This window comes from Psammomys obesus, unplaced genomic scaffold (assembly GCF_907164565.1).
Source record: "Psammomys obesus unplaced genomic scaffold, mPsaObe1.curated_primary_1811, whole genome shotgun sequence".
NCBI lineage: Eukaryota > Metazoa > Chordata > Mammalia > Rodentia > Muridae > Psammomys > Psammomys obesus.
The window spans coordinates 69221693-69241419 of NW_026585504.1; the positions used below are offsets into that span (position 1 = coordinate 69221693).

The 19727-nt window shown below is 44.0% G+C and overlaps 1 protein-coding gene and 1 pseudogene across 1 annotated transcript in view; both read right to left on the minus strand.

The window, feature by feature from the left end:
* The window catches only part of Mapkapk2 (MAPK activated protein kinase 2), a 42963-nt gene that overhangs the window by 12718 nt on the left and 10518 nt on the right, over positions 1-19727 (minus strand). The window lies entirely within an intron of this gene.
* On the minus strand, positions 5077-5169 carry LOC129675477 (U6 spliceosomal RNA; annotated as a pseudogene).

The window sequence follows — 19727 nt, forward strand, 5'->3', positions numbered from 1 at the left end:
TTATAAATGGGAAGGATTACGGACAGCATTTTTCTTTTGTGTAGCTCTTAAGTTTCAAGAAAGAATTAAAGAAAGAAAAAAATGACACTAAACATATAATTCCCCTTGTATGTTTTGTTGTTGCTTTGTTTCTTAAAACAGAGGAAAGAGAGGCTAGTAAAGATGAGTCAATGAATAAAAGCACAAACTGTCAAGCCTGATGACCTGAGTTCAACCCCAGACCCATTTGATAGGAGAGAATAAAATCACACAAGTTGTAAATAAGGGTGTGTGTGTGTGTGTGTGTGTGTGTGTGTGTGTATTTGTGTGTCAGAAGAGAAAGAATATACAGCCTCATGAATGCCTACAGTCTTCTTGGAGGAATATGTTTAGTCAATAATGTTGGGCTGGAGAGATGGTTTCGTGTTTAGGAGCACTAGCCTTAAGGAAAGAGGACCTGAATTCAATTCCCAATACTCATATGGTGGCTCACAGTCATCTATAACACTACTCATGGGGATTCAATGCCTTCTTCTGACCTCCAAACATGGTGCACAGATATGGATTCAGGAAAAATACTCACATAAAATAAAAACAAAATCTCAAAAAAAAGAGTTAACAGTGCTGATCACCAGTAAGTAGGTTCTATAGAGAAAAGTGTATTTTAACACCGCCCCTGCCCCCACTTTTGGTCTACTTTTTATGTTTGTCTGCAATGTCTTCATTATTTTCTTTTAAAGAGGAGCAGTATGCCTTAGGTCTTGCATTTGAACCCCTCACCTGCCACTGGGTGGAGTTGGCAGGCCAGGTATCCTTCCTTCCAGAAGAAAAGGAGCAGAGTTGAGGGACAGCATGGTGATGCAGGAGGATAGACCCTCTGCACAGGTACACAGGACAGTGAGAAGGCAAAACTACATCCTGGAGAACGGAGTCAAAGTATGACAAGGTAAAATAAAATAGGTCCAAACTAGCTCTGCTCACAACTTCCAACCTGTGTGGAAATTAACTCTCTGCACTACTGTTCAAGAGTCCTGTGTAGTATGGTGGTTTGAATAAGAAGTGACCCCAGAGGCTCAGAGTATTGGAACACTTGGTCCCTAGTAGGTGACATTTTTAAACAATGGAATCAGAGACTTTGGTTGTATAGCCTTGCTGGAGGAAGACATCACTGAGGTGGGCTTAAGGGCTCACAGCCTCCTCTACTCCTTCTCTCTGCTTCCTCTGTGCTACAGAAATGTAGTCAGCCAGCTTCCTCCCCATGTAAGCACTGCATGGACTCTGACTTTCTGGAATCATAAGCCAAAATAAACTCTTAAGTTGCTTTTGATCAAATGCTTTTGATCAAAGTATTTATCACAGAAAAATAGTAATCTAATCTAGGTAAGAGGATGAAAGACTAGGGGACACAGGTGTTCCTTTCTGTTCCAACAGATAACTATGATGTAGAGACAAAAAAAAGAATTTTCATTTATAAGAAACCATCTTGTGGCAGTTATACTTCATACAAGACAATATTGTTGCATTTACACCTAAGAGTCCTACAGGATACAATCAAGCAATTTGTCCAAGTTGCTAGTAAATGATAAATCTAAGAATCACACACCAATCTTCAAGTTTTGGGTGGGTTTTGGTTTGTGTGATGGTGGTGGTTTGGTTTTTCCATAAATGAGTTTTACGGAGTCTGAGTAACGAATACTTACTGGTGTTGCAGCTCATCCATCCTAGACATCTCCTGGTGTGCTTGCTACTTTTATGTCAACTCAACGTGGACTGGAGTCATCTGACGGGAGGGAAACCAAATTAAGAAAATGCCTCCCTAAGACTGCTGTAGGCAAACCTAAAGGGCATTTTCTTAATTAGTGATCAGTGGGTGGGGCCATATCTGGGATGGTAGTACTGGGTCTGGTAAGAAAGCAGGCTGAACAAGCTATGGGGAGGAAGAAAACTTGGGAGAGGAAAGAGATTATAATTAGTTTATAATTCCAAGTCACATGCATCATTGAGGGAGGTCAGGGCAGAACTTGAAGCAGAAACCACGAAGGAATGCTGCTTGCTGGATTGCTTTCTTACACAGGCCAGGACCGCCTACCTGCCTAGAAATGGTGCTACCCACAGCAGACTGGGCCCTCCTTTATTAATTAATAATCAAGACGATCCCACAGACGTGCCACAGCCAATCTAGTCTAAGCAGTTCCTCAGTGGAGGCTTGCCCCTCAATTTGACTCCAGACTCTGTCAAGCTAATGATTAATGCTGACTAGGACACCTTCTGAAATGCCAACCTGAGCAGGACCTGCTTTTCTGTAAGCATCTCCATTGGATAACAAAATCCAAATTCTGAATTTGGTCCTTCCACATCTACTCTCATCTCCCAACATTCCCAAGACTGAAGCTGCATTACATGTAATGACACCAGGTATTTCAGGACTCCCTCTCTTTGTAACTATTTAAAAAAAAACAGCGGTGTCCTCCATTCCTGTGAACTTCTTCAGCTGCTTCAAGGCAGAGCCAGCCCCTTTTCCTTCCCATAAACTTCTAAGTCACATCACTTAATAGTTGTTATGGCTTGAGTAGAAAATGTTCCCCTGGGTTCATGTGTTAAAGCCTAGGCCTCCATCAGTGGTGCTATTTTGGGAGATTCTAGATACTCTAAGAGGTTGAGACCTGGCTGGAGAAAGCAGGTCACTAGAGGTGAGTCCTTGGATGGATCCTGTCACTGGCTCCTCCTGTCTTGCTATTAGGTATCCTTGTCTGACACAAGTAAAGATCGCTCCTCTACCATATTGTTCGAAGCACTTGGGGCCAACAAACCATGATCTGGACTGTCTGGAACTTGAGCCAGTATAAAACCATCCTCAGACTGTTTTTGCTTAAGTCTTTGGTCATAACAAAGCAAGCATTTAAAACACAGATGTTAATCACTATATGGCTCTTTTCCTACCACACACCAAGGCAATGTCTTGTCCATTCTTTGATTCCAAGTCTTAACCCCCCACTAGATGGCATTTGAAAGGTATTCCATTTAAGAATCTGCTTGCTGACTAACCCTGAGAATATGCCCCATGACAAAACAAGGAATGCCATCCTTGGCTTTGTCTAATATTACCAATGGGTTGACTGAACACCTCATAGACAACAAGCTTATCAAACCTGCAAGTGACAAAAGGCAAATAGAGAAGAGACCAGGAAGTGTTTTAGGGAACAGGCTTTCTGTTTGTTTAATGCAACAGGAGAAAACATGAACCAAAATCACCCCCCCCAAAGTCCTGTTAGTATTTCCAAAGAGTCACTACAATAGCAAAAGAATAAAGAGCCTTCTCCCAAGACAGCAGGGGAGCAAAGGCCCTGCCTGCCTGGGGTGGGACCCAGTCAGTTTGCCATCATCTGTGCTGGGGCTCTGAAGAGTTTCCTACTGTTACACCTTGAGTTCCCTCTGCCACACACAATGTATGGACAATAATGGCTCTACCTCACTGAGTGTGAGTAAAACGTACTTAGAAAATTATGCCTTCTTCAGCTAACTTATTTGTTGTTGGTTTTTATTATTAAGCTACTTCTAAGAAGAATAGAGGGTGTAAAGAATTGTGATTAAAAGCATAGTTCCAAAACTAATTCAAATACCACCTTCAAGATGGGAGCTTGCCAGGCCGTAACCAATTATTTTACTTTCTAAATCTACATTGCCCTCAACCATTAAATGGAGACAACAATAGTATGTATCAAAGATACTCAACACTGCCTATGTCTAGTTAGTTGGGGTGGGAAAACATTGAAAATAAACTAGCATTCTTAATAGAAAACTGGTTTGAAAAAATACATGATCTAGCTATACCACAGAATGATGAAATCGCTAGAGAGATCAAACGAATATAGATACCATGAAACTACAAGCTCTTGGGATTGGGAAAGCAATTGCCTGGGAAAGCAAGTTTCAATGTAATACACACAGTCTGATCCCATTTTTAAGTAATGTTTTGAAACAGAAAAGCAAATATATACATGCATATATGTTCACCTACACTTCTGAAAACCGAGGCAGGGGCTGGAAAGAAGCCACAACTGTTCCATGACCTTCTAAAATTTTCAAAACACTAAAATTTCCTTCAAGTTATAAATGAATACAGACATTTTAGAACACAACTTGTACTTCTTCTTTAAAACATTAGAGACATCGAGATGAGTGTTTCACTTTCTTACAACTGAAACTGTGCCTGCCTCTGTGCTGTGTGCATCTGCTGTGGAGTGACTGTGTTTGCCAGCTTCATAAGCTGCCTTCCTTCCCAGGTTGGGACGGGTTGGTAACTCCACACTCTGCGTCCAAGAGTGAAAGTTTCCCAATGCTGAGGCTCAGCAGAACCCCTTCCCATGGTGATGGTGGTGGGCTGCCTTCTGAGTTCCTTTCTGCACACAGTCGTGGACAGCAGCAGTATATGTCTGACACTTTTAGGTATTAGTTCTAGAATTCTACTTATATTTGGCTCCATCTTCATTTCCAGACTTACCACTTTGCATTTCTTGGCAGATATGCCATCTCTGTTACTAACTATCAACTATCTGTGTTTACAAAATTCGCGATGAGTTTCTCACTAGGAGTCAACGAAGAAACACAACCTCAAACCTTCCCAGGATGTTAGCCAACCAATAACCAACTGACTTTTTAAAAAGAAAGATGATTTGTTACTGCCCACTATAAGCATCTGCCACATAGTGACCCATGGGCTAAAGAGCGCACAGCAAAGCTTATACTCAAAGTTTGTACATAATTATGCAGTATTAATACACCATGGTTGCTGAAATCTGAGCTGTGCTGCCAAAGACTGGTTATTTGATCTGCATAAGTGAAATTCATGAACAACGAAAAATGAAGACTAAAAACATGTAACTTAGAAGTGTGCACACTAAACAGCCGTAGTGATTAGCTCTAGGAAAAGCTACAGCTGGTTTTCAAACTAGGTTGCTATACCCACCTGGATCTACTTCCTGATAGGCAAGAACAAATTATTACAATCCAGCTCTACATGATTATCTCCAAGAGGAATATTGCCCCACATTCCTAACACAGACTCATCCTCTGGAAAGTGGAGAAGAAACAAAACTTAAAAATATGGACTACTTCATGAATGTGCATGTCATGTGCAGGGGCCATGTTAATCTATGTATTGGTTCCAATTTTAGTGAACTGGTGCCACCAAACTAGTATGATGTTTGCCCCTGAAGGCACACTTGGCAGTGTCTGGCAAAACTGTTGAGCATCACTGCTTTGGGGAACATGTTGCAACTGCACCTAGTGAGTAGGGGCTGTAAGGCTGCTAATTCCTACAAAGCATAGGACAATATCACCCTCTGCCCCAACCCCACTCCCGAGCCCCCACCACAAAGATGCATCTAGTCAATAAGGAAGACTGACTTAAACAAGAGTCCTGATTAAGCTAATGTTAGCAGAAGCTTCTTCATCAGATGGAAGCAAGGATTAAATGACACAATGGCGAGCACAACATATACAGCTATGTTTTCAGTATCAAAGGCTCAACATGACATCATGCTGAGTATCTTAATAGCACAACAGAGGGGCAGCACTTTGATGACACATCTGATGTGGCACAGCTCCATGCACTTTCTGCACTGCTCACATAAAAATCATATCTAGAGCTGTTGCTCAGTTCTAGGCCACACAGTGAGATCTGTGCTCCTTCTCAGAAAACAACCAGGCTGTAGAGCTGAGAACCACAATGCAAGAGAAATAGTCTGGTAAACCACAGCAACAGACCTGAAGAAGAGAACCCTCCAGAGGCAGTCAAGGGGTCAAAGCAGTAACAGTCCTAAAATTCCATGGGGTACGACCAAAAGAGAACTAAACTCTACTTTCCTCAGTAGCAGCGAGCAAGTCAACAATGGTAAAGTTTTATATGATAGCCACTTTCCTCTTCCTGAAAAAGTTGGGTGGGCTCCAAGGAGAGGCCACCATCTTGAGAAGAGTAAGTCGATTGAGAAGGAGGTGCTTTCTAGTCTTGTACTGTGAGAAGATGGGGCAGTTAGCCAGAAACAAGCAGCAACTGCCTCCAGTACCCAAGCAGTCGCATGCCAGCTATTTACCAAAGAGAAGCGAAAACATAAGGGTCACAAGAAAAATACCTACAAAAGAAGGCGCGTGGAGGTTTATTTATCACTTCTCAAAACTGGGAACAACCCAAACACCCATCCACAGGAGCAAAGATAAACAAATTATTGTGCCCAAACAATGGAACAGAACTCAGCACAAGAAGGAACAGACCACCAACACATGCAGCCATGTGGATAACCTCACACCACAGTTCATGCACACATACAATACACAGGCACACACATACGTACACATACAAGTGGAATGGTGTATGCACGTGTGTACCTCCATCTTGTAAAAGGGTAGGTATCGGTATGGTTAGGAACAGCGTGGGGGAACTTAGTAGAATAATAACTTTTTTGTTACATAAAGATTTGGGTTGTATATGGAACCTCTGTCAAGCTTCATCAAGTTAAGATGAATGTATCTCATTGCTACTTAATTTCACTACCAAAAAAACCAAACAAACCCACATTCATTGGCAAATACTAGATTCTAATACATATGTGTGCTGAAAGTATGGGGTGAAATGCACAGATATCTAAACCAGCTATGAAATGTATAGTTTCAAAATACAATGAACTATATGGATAGGTCAGCTGAAAGTGAAAAGAGTGACGAAACAATATAGTAAATAGTGTGAGAACTAGGTAACTGGGCAGTTGGCGTTAACTGCACATCTCAAATGGCTCACAGTAAGAAGTGATGGAGAGGAGAAAGAACAGTCAGTCTCCAGCACCACAAGGGACTAGTGGCCGGAGGTCATGGGAGAAAAGTGTACAGAAAGTGCTAGTTTCAGCCCACAAAGGGCCTCTCAGAGCAAGAACTGAGAAAGTCAAGCTGACCTGGAACAGGCAACTCTGGCCAGCACAGAGCAAACGAAAAGCTAGTGCTTAGACGGTGCACATCATCAATTCCTGCTCCTAGGGGACCAGCTGCATCGTTGTGACAGTCAGAAATAAAGAAATAAGTTCCGCCCACTCCAGCCCTGGCTGAAGAGATCAGGGCCCAGTGAAGGGATTAGAGCACATGTACTGCCCAGCTTTGATAACCCACTATTTATAACATCTCCAAAACCACTCTTCCAGATGGGAACCAAATACACAGATGCCAATCAGAGCTTTGCTGATCTCCAGCAGTCCACACACATCAAAAGCCTGCTGTTCCACCAAGGGCTCCTCAAGAAACAGTCTAAGGTTCAAGCGGCCTTGATGGTAGCTGCTCCACTCTGCCAGTGAGCCACAGCAAAAACTTAAATCAATAAACAAAAGCCTGCTCCTCTAGCCCCAGTCTGTCTGTGTGTGCCTTTGTGGAATAAAGAACATTATGGAAGCCAAAGAGAATTAAAGACATGAATTTTCTGGATAAAAAAATTCACTCATATTTTCAAAAGTCCAACTTCAATAACTGTAAGATTACCTTCTCTGTCTCCACTTCCTAATCTAGTAACATAGATCATCTAAATCTGGCTGCTTAGACAACATGTGATAGACCTTGTCAAAAAAAAAAATCAAAGAATATGACAGAATGCAGAGCAAGCTGGTTCTAACTTAAGCGCTACAATTAGCTTCCTGAGAAACTGCAGACAAGTTACTCTTACTGTTTTCTTCCTTGTATGATCTAAGACACTCCTGGCGTGAATACACCTGTGGGTCTCCCCAGAAAAGCACAGGACGCCAGGAACCAACCTCTCCTAGCTATCACGGCCTACAAGAAACCTGAACCATCTGGAGCTTCTGAACTCAAAAACTTAAAAGAAGGAGAAAATATACATTTCAAATAAAAAAACGTCTCACAAAATAAAACAACTACTAGGCCACGGGCAGAAGTCAAAGATGGATGGATGAGTGACAGCTTGAACAAGAAATGCCCTTACAGACTCAGGCATTTCAACACGTGGGCCCCAGATGGTGGCACTGTTTGGAGATTACAGCCTATCTAGAGTAGAGATAGTCACTGGGGATCTTTGAGAGTTTAAAAGCTTCATTTCCGGTTCCTCTACACTTCAAGATGTACTTACTCTCTTAGTTCTGCTCCTGCCACCATGCCTACTGCTGGACTCTCATCCTTCTGAAACTGTAAAGCAAAATAAACTCTTTCCTTAAATTGCCTTTGTTTGGTCATGGTACTTTATCATAGCAACAACAAAGTAACGAATACAGAGGTCAAGACCCTGAAAAAGAGCTCAGAAGAAGTCCCTGCAGTGCCTGGGGTACAGGAAGTCCTGCTCCTACCATGGTATAACTGTGCCAGTCACCAAGGAAAAACTTGAGATCCCCAGCACACAAAACAGCAGGATATCATCTAGATCCAGATGGGCCGCATCTGCAAGCCGACACAAGGTCTACAAGAGGCAATGGTGGGGCAATGCCAGCTTTTCCCAACTACAAGCACACTGCATTCTGGCTAGAACCCTACGATCAGTTAGAGGCGCTGACCTGAAGATATGGACAGGCAGCCACTACAGCATTAGGCTCAGCCACCACCCTGCTTCCTAGCCTTCAGGAACTTGGGTAAATAGCTGACACCTCCTCAACCTGGAAAAAGTGAAGATTTCTGAATAAATAAAGCTCCACCAGGGGGTAAGTTTCCACATGACCAATTCCTCCGGAAGCTGTCTTCCCATTAGCAGTGATGCATCCCCAGCTGATGGGGCAGTCATCCCACGCTCCTCTCACGTGTTCAGCTTCTCTACCCCTCAGCCCACTTCTACCTCAGTGACTAGAGGTTCCTTCCCTACCAGAGAACTATACCAGTCTTGGAGAGTCACAGCTAATGGTCCCTTCCGACACCCTGGAGGCCAGGAGTCTGCAGCCACAACCCCAGTTGGCAGCAGTGGCTAATGCTGCTGCTTCTCAAACCAAGGCTGGCCTTCCCAGTCTCAAGACCGGCATGACCCTTTTCTCCACAGAGCTTGCCCCTCCCCCATTTCAGTGACTAGGCCTCCAGTTATGTATGAGACCAGGGAACTGAAAAATTAAGGACACCCCACTTAGTCCTTGCTGAGGACACACTAACTCCTCTGTAAAAGCTCAAAAGGGAGAAAGCAGACTAAAAACAGTTAAACCAGTACAACAGAGATAGGAAACCTGGCTAAGCCTGAGTCACACTGAGGCCTCCCGGCAGTGCCAGCATATAACCCCAGGAAAGGACTGATTCCTACTTGTCCCCAAGTATGAATTATCCTAGAAAAACCAAACAATGCCAGTGGTGGCACATGCCTTTAATCCTAGCACTTGTGAAAGAATCAGACTAACTTTGTAACCTATGTTTCTTTAATTGCCTTATAACTTATATTTTCAAGTTTTAGGCCCATGTTAATTAAAGCCTCTTAGTGCTTCTCTAGAGAGCCTAGGAATGTAAAAGTTCCTGACATTAGCCATCTGTGAGGGCAGAGATAAGGAAGAGAACAAGCAGAGATCTCTACTAAATGCAGAGAAAATCACCGGCTGGCGCCTGTGAGATGAGCTTTGTTTGGAAACTGGGCCAAATAGCCCCAATCCTTCTCCTGACCTTTGATCCAAAGCCTGTAACCCCCACTCCTCAGAACAGACTCTCCCACCTTTAACTGCAGCTATATCTCATATGGCAGGAAATTCCAAACTGACTTGAAGATCAGATATTTACGACAGGGCTGACCAGACCTAAGGATGCCCAGAACCAACCAATTATTTTAAAAGTTAAATACCTCATCCAATCACGAATTGCCAAGAAGGCAACCCCAAGAATTCCCCGCGCCTTGTCTTTTAAAAACCTAAGGTCTTTGTCTCCCGATGCCACTCCTTGCTGACCAGCAGGGGTGACCCCATTGCGCAATGGTCAGAATGAACCTCTTGTGATTTTGCATCGATAGATGATTAGTTTCCTGAGTTTTCTTCATACCTTCTTATATTTCAGCTCTTGCTGAGCCTAACACTTGGAAGGCAGAGGCAAGCCTCTCTGAGTTCAAGGCCAGCCTGGTCTACAAAGAGAGTTCTGGGACAGCTAGGACTGCCACACAGAGAAAGTGTGAAGGAAGAAGGAAGAAGGAAGAAGGAAGAAGGAAGAAGGAAGAAGGAAGAAGGAAGAAGGAAGAAGGAAGGAAGGAAGGAAGGAAGGAAGGAAGGAAGGAAGGAAGGAAGGAAAGAAAGAAAGAAAGAAAGAAAGAAAGAAAGAAAGAAAGAAAGAAAGAAAGAAAAACAGAATAAAAAACAAAAAAAAAGAAATAACCAGACTCCCAGCATGGTGCCTAGGAAGAGCACTGAGCCATCAACTGGCTCTGGAAACTCCCTTGGCCTAAAGAATCCTGTTAGGCCTTCCAGAAATGTCTCAGGGAGCCTGACATCTGGAGATCATCCACTCACCTTCAACCAATACCAACAATGTTCTAAACAGAATTCCAGTCAGGACTCTGAAAAATACAACAAAGGCCTGGAGAGGTGGTTCAGTGGTTAAGATCACCACAAATGCTCTTCCAGGGGACCTGTGTTTGATTCGGAGCACACATGGTGGCTCACAACAGTCTGTAACTTCAGTCCCTGGGGCGTTTGACACCTTCTTCTGGTCTCCACAGCAACAATGTGCTGCTCAGACATACACAGAGGCAAAACTCCATCCACATAAAATAGAAAAAGGAAAAATAATTAATTAAAAAGTATTTTTAAACCTCCGCAAGCCTTAGTCAATCTAACTCTACTTATTTCACAATTTTGAATTTCAGTACGGATAATGGAGAATTAAGTGAGTGCCTTTATCTTCTGGTCTGTTGCCCAAAGCCCTCCAGCCAGCGAGGGGAGAAAACCTTCAAGTCACCTGCTTTTGCCTAGCTGTTCCCTCAAGAGTCAGTATAGCTGCCTGGCATTGTAGTCAGAAAAGAATGCAGGGAGATAAAAGCAGGCTAAATCTTTCTCCTCCCATTGCCTAGATTAGCAAGCAGCTGCCTAAGGAGCCCCAGCCCCTCCTTCCCCTAATACCAAGAAGCTCTGGGCAGTGGGAGCCTCCAGCCACTGTGTCTGCCAATTGCTCAGTTCACCCCCAACACTGCAAACTGCACTTCCCAGGCCTGACAGATGTAGCTTCTATTCATTGCTTCCAAAGCAGGACAAAGCTTCCCCAGAAACACAAAGCAAGAGGGCTTCAGGCAGAGCCACCTTTAACAGAAGCCACCTGCCGGATCCCTCCTCCACCACACCCTACCCCCAGCATGAATGCTCACATACATACACATGAACACATACACAAAATGCACAGCTTTCTTAAACCTTTCCAACAGGTGTTGGCTCAGTTCGGGTGACTTTCTCTGAATCGCCAGACTTCTCTCAAGATAGTATGCCATAGGATGCTAATGCTACATGAGAGAGAGGGAGAGAAGGAGGCAGTAGAGGACAGGAAGAGGGAGAGGGAGGGAGAGAGAGAGACTGTAAGGTTCTAAAACTTAGAGTTAATTCCTGCGACTGGGGCAAAATCCCAGTCCTTTCAGAGCAGAGTCCAGCCGCAGCCCCCTACCCAGATTAACCTTTAGAGTGTGACTAGGGTCACGTAGGCCCTAAGAAAGCCCATGGAATGTGTTAACTCCCCCTCCCCCTTGCTATGGCCTAACCTGCACGTACGAGGGGGTGGTCAGGTGTCCCCCAGGTAGCCAGACCTAACCGTTCGCAGTTTTGGCGCCTAAAAGCAAACCAATCATTTTAAAGGTCAGCTCCCCTAGAGACCTTTTCACCCAATCCTGTAATGCCAAGACCTACACTTCCCTGCTTGTGTTTTGACCCCTTAAAAACCCCGTTCCCCTGGAGTTGCGGGTCGCTTGCCCTTTTGTTCTTGTAAGGGCAGCCACCCTGCTCGAGTTTGTAATAAAGGACCCTCGTGTGTTTTACATCGGATTCAAAGCCTGTTGGTTTTTTGGGGACTCGCAATCTGGGTATTTCAAGACCTGTATGTCCAGATCATAAAGTATAACTGCTTCTATTACTGAGAACTTCTCAGGCCCTTTAATGTGGCGACACAAACATGCAGAATGTCTCCCCAGCTATGTGACAAACACCGGGATTTGCTTCAGAGCTTGGAGAAGTGAGCAGCCCCTTCCTTCCTAGTCACCTAGGCCCTGGGTAGAAACACCTTGCTTACATGTTTCCTCTTCTATGAGGTTCCACAAGAGGGAGAGGAACAGCTGGGTGAATGCACACGCACACTCACGATGCCTTTGCTGCTTGGGTCCAGTGGTGATGGGGCTTCTGCAGGGACCATCAGAAACTGGTAAGAGGGCCAGAATTTACACATCACTCAAGCTAACTCTGGCTATGAATCATCTGTGCACACGTCACAGAAAACAAGGGCATGCTTCACCATGAACCAGCTAGTTTTTAATTGTTGCAGTTGCTGAGGGTTTTTTGTTGTTGTTTATTTTTATTTTGTTTATAGGAGTGTTTTGTCTACATATATGTAAGTGTACCACATAAGTGCAAAGTCCAAGGAGGCCAAGCCCTCTGCAAGAGTAACAAGTGACCTTACCACTGAGCCATCTCTCCAACTGAGCCAAGTAGTTTTATTCTTTATGGAGGCTTCCCTGATCCTAACCCTTACCAGCCATCTTACATTGTCAGTCAGAGCACCTGAGTGGCTGTGCTCTATGAACATACCTATGGTGTAAGCCATCAACACCATAACCTTCACACATGACCTAGGGGAGCTCAGCCCCTGGCACTCCTAATTTCAGCAGAGAACGAAGCAAGGGGGAGACCCACAGGTATGGACCATAAAGGCTTCCTGAGTACTTCTTACCCAACCATCCAGATAAATAACATCACACAGATCCTCCACTGCTCAAAAACTTCATATTCAAATTACAGATCTCAGATTTTCTTTCAAACTTGAAAACAGCACTCCTTACTCCCCCCCAAAAAAAACTATCTGTTAAATAGATCCCAGCACCTGGCCCTTGGGTTGAACTTAAAGAAAATAAGCCTCCGGCTGCCTCTTTGCCTTTCTGGGGACTTTCTACTTTGTTCACAATGAAGCTAACCTTGGAAGGTATCTCCTGACCAGGGTGGTTGAGCACAAATAGGTATATGCACTACAGTGTACATACACACACACACACACATGTGGGGGGTAGAGCACTCTTAAACACTGCCCAACACACAGGAGGCCTCTCATGAGCTAGCTGTTCTTCTCTGAAAGTTCAGACTATTCCTGGCACATGCATTTCTCGGAACACCTTTGACCTAGCTGCTGGCTGTGGTTAGTGTCTGGGCACCATCAAGAGGCTGGGGAATTCCTCCAGCTCTGTGCATCCTGGAAGGGAGGAAACCCAATGTTAGTCCTCTATCCATCCGTCATCTCAACTACATCAGAAAAAAACAAAAACAAAAAACTCATGAGATTTCACCAAGCAGTACTGAAGGAGCACTATTTAAAAATAAAAATATAGGGCTGAAGATGTGGCTCCGTGGTTAAGAGCACTGACTGTTCTTTCAGAAGGCCTAGGTTCAACTCCCAGCACCTACATGATGGCTCAGAACCATCTGTAACTCCAGTTCTAGGGAATCTGATGCCCTCTTCTCACCTCCACAGGAACAAGGTCTGTATCTGCATACAGGCAGGCACAATACCCAAACATGAAATAATAATTAATAATAACAAAAAATGTTTAAAATAAAAATACTTTAGTGTGCTTTATGCCTTAGGATAGAAATCCAAGTTTATTCCTACCCTGTCTCTCCAAATTCTCTTCTTGCACTCAACAAAATTAATCTAACCTGGGAGACACTGGACTTGAAGGGAATGCTGACAGCCTTTCTCTTCTCAAGGCTATGAAAACTTCTTTGGCTCTACCCATTTCTTGTCACTGTAGCTGGGAAGGGCTATGTTAATAGTAGCTGGTGCTTAAATACTTGATTTAAAATACTTTATTGTTTAAATACCAGTTTTGCCTCTGAGGCAGCCCAGCCTCTGAAGGCTGCTTGCTAATTATCAGCTGCTAAACAGCACTTTTCTCATTGGAGTCGATAAGCTGCTGGGTGCTCAGAATGAGGATGCTGGCAGGGAAAGGGCTCCCGGTCTCCTCAGAGCCTCCTCAAAACCCCAAAAGAACCAAAAGGCAAAAACATGGATCCACTCCCACGGTAAGACTGCACCTTAAAGAGTCTGGGCACTGGGCCTGCTTGTGGGAATACGAGACAATGAGCCACTCTGACTGTCCTTCCAGAGCTGAAGGAGGGCGGGGGCACGGACAGTAATTCAAGTTTGTGCAACCATGCAGGCAGCATCACCTGCCCCTGGTCCATCTGCGGTTGGTTTTGCCCGGAGTGGTAGAATGTGGGCAGGTAAAATCTTATATGAGTCTCAGAAGATGAATGAAACCTCAGCAAAAAGGATACAGAAGAATAAGCATAAGGAAGGTGTCAAGAGAAAATAAAGGGTTAACTGTGTGTGTGGCAGGGAGAAGGAAGTAAGTGCCTAGCAGAGAGATCATAGATTTAGGGGTATATGCTTAGGAAACAAGGGAGCCTACTGAAGATCTCTAGACAGAAGCCATTCAGATGGCTGAGTTTCTCAAAGTCACCACAGGAAGCAGATGGGTATCCTTTAGGGCATGTGCTAACCATGAAGAGCAGGAGGGGACACAGAGTCATGAAAGGTATCTGTGGCCATTCCAGCCAGGTCATTCCCAGGGATCCAGATCTCTCTACTCAGTCTGGCAGTCAGGTCTGACAGCCAAAAAGATACTGGGAATGGTGCTGCGTCTCTATTCTCCCTTGAACCCCTGGCTACTGAGGCTTCCTGAAAATGTGCCTGGCAGGGTCCACGCTGCTGCATGCCTAACCATCCACTGAGACTAAACACAGCATGGGGTGATGCATTTTGCCATGGGTCTGAAGAAGGTAAGAGCATCAAAGTTTTTTTTACAAGGTCAAGAACAAACGTTTTACTCAATAAACAGTAATTAGATTTTTTTTTTTTTTAATATGTAAGGTTTCCTTGAAAAAGAATAAAGCCCCTGTCACTGAAGAATGTAAAAATACGCTAGACAGATGGGTGGTTGGCAGACTCGGGCAACTCTGACTTGAGTGTATCCTAAAAATATACATTCCTAGTCAGGTAGCCGGATGATATAGAACAATATATAATGACATATCTATATGAACATGCTATAAGCTGGCAAGATGGCTCAGCACATGGGAAGCTTGCTGTGCAAGCCCAATGATCAGAGCTCTATCTGGGAAGCCTCATCAAGATGAAGGAAGAGAACCAATTCCACAAGGTATCCTTGACCTCTGACATACCCAACATGCAAAATGTGCATGCGAACATGCATACACACAAGAAAAAATAACAAAGCTTTTCTAAAAAGAAAATGCTAGAATGAAACCCATCTCTGCATGATAACTTTAGAATTTTTAATTTTTTTCAAAAAAGATAATACACTTTTGAATACTTCCGCTACAAGTCTCAGACACAGGAGAATTGCCCAGAAAGCTATATCTTCAAATGTTAACCACAAACAAATCTGATGGTCAGTTGGGGTTAGAGTCCACAGCCTAAATGAACATCTTTATGATAGGATATTGTCTGAAACAAACCAGCTAAATGCTTTAAAAAGATTCTTTTCTAAACAATTGATTTCTAGTTGCCCTTCCCCAGGTCCCTCCAAGTTTAGATGACTGGACCAGAATGACTACCCCTATTTAGAAAATGTTCTGTGATGACAGACTGTCCTCCACTTGTGCTGCATAAAAACTGTAGCCTCCAGCTGACTAACGGGCACTGGAAACGTAGCTAGGGCTTATTTAATTTCCATTTAAACAACTACATGTGAGAACATGAGAGATGCTCTCATATTGGCCAACGAGGTTTCTTTGGGATAAGGCTTATTTCATAGTTCAGTAACTATGAAATCCAGGGGTACAAATTCTGACTCCAACCTTCTACTTCTTTCCAGCCTGAAGACAGGATAATTAAGTCCAACAAAAACAGCATGAGAGGAAAGTCCTGTGTTCCCAGGACCTGAGTGCTGCAAACAAGGAACAAAGGCTCTCATGCCAGAAGATATACCTTTTTCTCTCTGGGAGACAATTAACACAACACCTGCCCTGGGCAATGTAACATCCTACCAGCAAGGAGCCCTCATTCCCAAGAATGACCCACACACAAGCATCGTTAGAGGACTAAAGCTAGAACCTCAAAGCTGAACTGCACTGGAAATTTTGGGTTTTGTTGAAGTACAGAAAGCCAAGACAAAGGAAATTATTCTGACCAAAGAAATACAGAAAGTCAGTTAAGTTCCTCGACTTTTCCAAATCTCACAGTTTTCATCATGAAAATATGTCATCTCTACATTTCCAAATACAACTGGATTCTTGCCCAGCTCCAGCTGAGAGGCCAAAATCAAACATGACCACAATTCTACCTGAACATGAGTGACTGTTCCAGTGTTGGTCTCTGCCTCGCACACTGCTTGTTCCTAAACACACAAATCCACCAAGAAGGTGGGAGATGTGAGAGTGGAGAACCAATAGCTGCTTCAACTTTATGACACACCACATGGACACAGACCCAGGTGGCTGGAGGAGGGATAGGTGGGCATCAGGGCCCACTTGTTCTATTCAAACAGCCCTCCACACCCAAGCAGAGGCAGCAACCTTCCAAGTGTGTGTCCGCAGAGCAACCACTCAGGAGCCACAGACAGGCACCTTCCTTCAGGGGATCCTCTGTCCAAGTCATGGCTACTTCCCTCCCTAGAGATGGAGCTAGCTTGCCACAAGGACAGCCTCTCAGAGAAGGACAGAAAGGTGTGGATGGGAAAGAACACCCTAAAAAGTCTACATAAGAAAAGAACAGGGAGGTGGAAGCAGGCAAACAATAAACCATCCAAGACCACACACACTATTTTTTTTTTTTTTGGAAGTTTACTGGAAGATAAGTTTTTTTCCCTCCATCTTACTCTATAAAAAGGAAAGAAAATGTTGCAACTTCCTTTGTCATAGCACATGCTTAGGAAAAAAAAAAACAGGCCTAACCCATTGCTTCACTTTCTCAAATACATTAACAGACAGACCTTCCTACCCCAGAGCTGCCCTCTGCTTGCCCAGAAGCTGAGGAGACCAGGGCTGTGGGCCTCCACCTATGTGCCTAAACACAATTAATGATGTAGAGTGCTCTGAGGCCCAGAGAGGAGAAAAGCAAAACAAAACAAAAATGCTGCCACAGCTTCAGCACTCCTTACCTCACTCCTCTCCAGCTCTTTACAATAGTCAATTGACAGAAACATTCTCTCCGTGGTCAAACAAAAGGCAGCAGCCTGCAGTCCCACCCACTTCCTAGAGACCAGCTGCTGCCTAGAGCTCTGCCCCAACCCTCTACAGGTGTGTGTCCATGCAGTGTTCCTGGCTGCCCCATGAAGTGATCCAATCTCTACCCACCCTCTTTTAGGGAGCCCACCCATATGTCTGTTTCCTTTACTGGCCACCTATGGCCCTTTCTCTGCCACTTAGCCAGCACCAGCTCCATGAACCTGTCCGTTAATCCATTAATCCAGAGGAGGATCTAGATTAGAGGGCAAAGTGGAGTGGCCATGCCTGTTTTCATTCATTTAATACATTTTTGTATAAAACTGTAAGCTCCAAAGACAAGGCCTACTAACTATGGCTTACCATTGTGGCAATTTGTACAAGTAAGCATTTCATAAATATTAAAAAAAGAACATTAGCTGATAGGTCACCTATGTTACAATGGGACCGTGAAAGAACTACTTGGAGATAGTCCCGCGAACTGCAAAAGGCCCAGGTTTTCCAGTTAGGCACTCTCAGAGCCCAGCAAGATAGCCCACATTTGTTATCTTAGCACTTGGGATGCCAAAGCAGGAAGACACTAAATCACTAACTCTGGGGTCAGCTTTAGCTACAAAGTGAAACCCTGTCTTTAAAAAAAAAAAAAAAAAAAAAAAAAAATGAAGAAGAAGGGGGAGGGGGAGGGAAGGAGGGAAGAAAGAAGAAAGAAAGAGAGAGAGAGAAGAAAAAGGAAAGAGAAAGAAAAGAAAAGAGAAAACCAAAGCTTAGAGTTAGGCCATTCCTTCTGTCTGATACACCCTCTTCTACCAAGGTTCAGCCACGAGTCACCTCCTCCAGGAAAGCTTTTCCTAACCTGTCAACTAAACTGAAACACCAGGCTGGAGAGATGGCTCAGTTTTTATGAGCACCCATTGCTCTTCTAAAGGGCCTGGCTTACAACCATCTGTAACTCCAGTCCTAGAGGATCCAACACCCTCTTTTGTGGGCGCTGCACGTACATATGCATAGTTATATAGGCAGGCAAAATGTCCACACGCATAAAACTACTATTCAAAAATAAATGTAAATATAAAAAATAAAAATAAAACATCACACAGACAGCCTCTTCCCTTTATTTCCTCCTCGTTCCTACTAAGACCTGGCCAGCTATATCACTTAATTACTGTTTTCCCCAACAGGAACACAAGCCCCTAAAGATAAGACTGGTTTTTGTCTGTTTTATAAGCTGACATGTCCCCAGAACCTAAAATAATGCTTAGCACTTGGTGTTCAATAACTGCTAATGAATTCATTATTCTGAATACGGCTTCTCTTCCGTGGAGGACTGGCTTTTACTTTTTGGAATTGTTGTGAGGACTAACAAGGGCGTGCACAGCATCAGCTGCCTTGCCCCATCACACCTGCTCCATAAGAACCTGTTTTTAACGCAAAAGCCCCTAGAGCAGCTGAGCTTACAATGGAGGTCTGAAAGACAGAAGGTTGCTATATGAATCAAAGCCAGCATGAGGCTCTGATCTATCCAGTGGGAGGCCACAAAAGTCATTCTCGGCACTGCTAGTTTTCTTTCCATTATTTACATCTAATGGAGATGGGGGTTAAGACACACACATGTGGGTCCTGAGGATCAAACTCAGGTTAGGCTTAGCAGCAAGGCACCCAATGAGCCATCTCACCAAACCTAAGTACTGTCTTAAGCAGCAAGTTATTCAGGATCTGGAGGGGAAGGGGGAATGGAGAGGATGGGAGATACCCTAAGACAAACCCTGCTTAGAAATGCACAGTCTAGCCCACACTGCTAAAACAAAAAGAATGAACGAACTAATGAATGAATGAATGCTTTTAGCCTCCAACTTCCTCTCATAGCACAGCAGAGACACAAAAGGGTATAAACCCAAGGGATGACAATGACTACTTTCCCGTTCCAGGCCAGCCCAGACTCCCTGATAGCAGGGAGAACAGGAGGAATCATGGGGGGAAACAAATATTTACAAACACTGGATGAGAGAATAAAAATGCTACAGCTGAGAGGAGATTAAAATAACACTGGCTAAAAAAAAAAAAAGTTGAGGACGGCTGCCTGTGTAGCTCTTCCTATCTTTCTCTCTTTCTCTCTGGGACTCAGGTGATCATGGCTTCCCAGCATGAAGTCATTCTCCCAGCAACGGAACTGCAATAACAATGAAGGAAAGGCACTCAGTGCACAAGTCTTACTAAGTCTCATCCTTCTGATTTACAAACAGAGAAACTGTGAGGAATCCAAAAGTGGCCTAGGACTTGCTCAGAGCCACAACAGTAGGGCTGGAAATCAGGTCAAAGCTTGGGTTCTCTTTCCTATGCAAGCGGTGGGGCATAGGAGATAAGTGGCCCCATGAGAATGAAAGCTCT